This window comes from Anopheles marshallii (genome assembly GCF_943734725.1).
Source record: "Anopheles marshallii chromosome X unlocalized genomic scaffold, idAnoMarsDA_429_01 X_unloc_4, whole genome shotgun sequence".
NCBI lineage: Eukaryota > Metazoa > Arthropoda > Insecta > Diptera > Culicidae > Anopheles > Anopheles marshallii.
Window position 1 is genome coordinate 370,735 of NW_026525887.1, and position 3,783 is coordinate 374,517.

Consider the following 3,783-nt stretch of genomic DNA (forward strand, 5'->3'; position numbering starts at 1 on the left):
GTCGTCATACCGACCAATCTGCCTGCTGAGCGTCCTCGGGAAAGTATTGGAGCGACTCATACAGCGAAGACTCACGGAGCATCTCGACGCGACGGGGGGTCTCTCTGATGCCCAATACGGTTTCCGGAAAGGACGCTCCACCATGGATGCCATCCAGCGGGTTCTCGCCAACGGAAAGGTTGCGCTCGACAAAAAGCGCAAGGGCGACCGACTGTGCGCAATGGTGACCATCGACGTGAAGAATGCCTTCAACACAGCCAACTGGACAGCGATCGGAGAAGCTCTGCAGCGAAGGAACACGCCACCGTACCTCTTGGCGATGCTGCGGAACTACTTCGAGAATCGCACGCTCCACTACGAGACGGATGAAGGACTGGTGTCGTTACCCGTGTCGGCAGGAGTCCCCCAGGGTTCGGTTCTAGGGCCAACACTGTGGAACGTCATGTACGACGACCTTCTCCGGCTGGAGCTGTCTGGGTTGCGCGCGGACATCATTGGGTTTGCTGACGACGTGACATTCACCCTTCTTGGGAGGGACATTCAGGACATCAGCGACCATGCTACGAGGAACCTGGAAACGATCGAGCGTTGGATGAGTGGAGTGGGATTGCAGCTGGCCCATCAAAAGACCGGCTACATGATCTTCTGCACCCATCATACCCCGCAGATAGGCCAACTACGAGCGGGGGGACACACGATCGTTTCCACGGAGACGCTCAAATACCTCGGGGTTGAGCTCTGCCGCAAACAGCACCACGGACGACATTTGGAGCAGGTTTGCAGCAAGGCATCTCGTATCACGAATGCCTTGACCGCCCTCATGCCGAACAAGTGTGGCCCAAAAAGCAGCAGACGGAGACCCCTGGTGAACGTCGGGAATAGCATTGTCCGATACGCAGCACCGGCGTGGGGACGACAGCTTCTTCAGAGAGACATTCATCGCACCACAATCCAAAGGACGCACCGCACCGGAGTACTCCGAGTAGCCAGCGCCTTCCAAACGGTTTCCTATGACGCCGCTTGCGTGGTTGCAAGCACCATACCACTAGCCCTCCTCATAGAGGAGGATATCCGCTGCCACGACGAAAAGGCGGCGACGGGAGGTTCAGCACCAGACATACGCAAGAGACAACGCGAGGAAACCATGGAGCGCTGGCAGCAGCAGTGGACAGCCGGCGCAGAGCAGCAGAGTTCGCCAGGTTTGAAGACAAGGGGGCTGATTCCGGACATCTCGTCATGGGTCGGCCGCAAGCACGGAGAGATAGATTTCTATCTTACCCAGGTCCTAACAGGGCATGGGTTCCTCTGGAGCTACTTCGTCAACAAAGGCATCCTGGAGGGCTCGCCTAACTGCCCGGTGTGTGAACACGACGTGGAGGATGTCAACCACGTGATGTTCCACTGTCCACGGTTCGCTCGGACACAACAAGAGATGCAGCAGCAAAGCCACACCCGCTTGACGATGGACAATCTCGCAACGGAAATGTGCGCCAGCCGCAGTACATGGGAAGCAGTCCGGACAGCCGCTCGGACTATCTTCAAAACTCTCCAAGTGAGGTGGAATGAAGAAAGTCCCCCAACGGCACGACGACGACGACAACAACGACGGCGGAACACAAATCGAGCGGAGCAGCAATAGCGACCTCCGCTCACCGCAACACAAGGCGACGACAATAGATGCAGCGGCTGCAGCGACGAGTAACCAGAGCAGCAGCAGGAGCTAAGGCCCACCCGGGAGTAGCGGCCACGGACGGGTGGACTAGGAGCAGCAGCGGCAGAAGGAAGGCACGAAGCAGCAGCAGCAGCGAAGACAACAAGGAAGGACGACGCAGCAGTGCGTCAACAGCTTGGGTGCAACGCACAAACGACCCTGCATGGAGTACTACGCACATCAGCGCATCGGCAGGGGTCGGATCAGGTCGAGGAGTGGTTTAGTGAGGTCGCGTCGGCTGCTGGGTTCGCCTCACGGGCCCAGCGGAACCGATGAATCCCACATAACCCATCTAGAGAGGAATTGTCGAGCCGCGACGAATCCCTCTAGGTGGGTACCTTTCGAAGGTTCCCTCCCCGTTAACAAAAAAAAAAAAAAAAAAAAAAAAGGTCATGACGGAGACTGCGTAAATCTTTGGCGATCCATTTGGGGTTGTATCGCTGTTCCAGAAGAACATTTGGCTCCGCTGGTCGGCTGGCTTCATACGGACTTGGAAAAACATCTCGCGAATGTCTCCCGTTACCGCAACCCGGAACTCGCGAAATCTGTAGAGTACTGCAACCAATCCTACCAATTGGTCTGGTCCTGTGAGGAGAAAACTGTTTAAACTAACTCCCTGGACCTGCGCGGCAGCATCGAACACCATTCGAAGCTTTCCAGGCTTATTTGGATTAAAGACTGGGAAGATCGGCAAAAACCAGTCTCTGGGTCCCCGTTCGGCAATCTCGCTCTCCGTCACTCGGCGGATGTAGCCCTTCTCCTCGTAGTCCTTCATCTTTTGGATAATGGCATTCGCTAACGTAGGATCCTTCTCCATTTTCTTCCGTAGGCCCAAGTATCTCCTCAACGCCATGCTCCTGTTACACGGTAACCGCACATCGTCGTATTTCCATAGCAAGGCGGTTTGGTAGCGATTATCCAGCAGCCGGGTTTCTGAGGCCAGTATTGCATTGGCCCTTTCACTCTCCCTCGGAACGAGATGGTTTACGTTGCTAATTCCCAGCGATTCAATAGCGTAGTGTGTCTTCAACGTATTGTGTAGAAGCTCGTTCGAGGCGTCGTCACATATGCAGACATGGTAGCAGCTGCGGACTTCATCTTCATGCATCGACCCGCCGCGTGCCCCGAACACTGTCCAGCCAAGCTTCGTCTTTGTGGCGATCGGTTCACTACTTCGTCCTTCTGCATACTTGAGGGGCCTTCCTAGACTCCAGTTGTCCACTCCAATCAGTATGCGTGGTCTCGCCTTACTATACGAGGCAATGGGCAGTCCCTTCAGATGAGTATACCTCTCACCTAGCTCTTCCATGTTTAGCGATTGTTCTGGAAGAGACAAGTCATTAATAGAATGCACTATTTTTAGGTGAAATGATCTTGACCCATCGCGCACGCCTGCGATGCGAAGTGCCGCACGGACTGAGCCAACTTCCTGCCGAGTTGTGCCTCCCGTCCACCTCAAGCTCAATGGATCCGGCCTGCTTTCAACACCTAACTCGCCAATCAAACTATGTTCAATGAAGGTCGCCGTTGACCCTTCGTCGAGGAGGGCGTATGTCCTCACCTCCTTGTCGTTGCCGTAGAGGATCACCGGTACATAGCGTAGTAGGATGTTTGCATCTGTGCTTGAGTGTGTGTTACATTGTTTACCGTTACGTGTGGCGCCTTGTTTAGTGTTGTGTTCAGTGCCGGTTTTACGCGTAGTGTCATTTCTCTCGTGCAACAGTGTGTGGTGTCTTAGTTTGCACCCGTCGATGTTACACACCGTTTTTATGAAGCACACACCTCGATGCGCTGCCAAACATCGTACGCATAAGCCTTCGTTTTGTACGTGTGCACGTCGTTCCGATAACGGTAGTTCTCGAAATAGTTCGCAGTCCACCAGTTTGTGCCACGAGTCATGACACAACTTGCACTCGCGGCTGGTGGATGGTTCAGATGTGTGTACGGATACGTGAGCGTTTCGAGTTTTCGGCGGCCAGTTCGATTCACGACGGTCAATAATCGGCCCCCGTTTCGATGGTTTCGCCATTAATCTGGCCGCAGTTGCGATCTCTCCTATCCAAGTGCCAAAC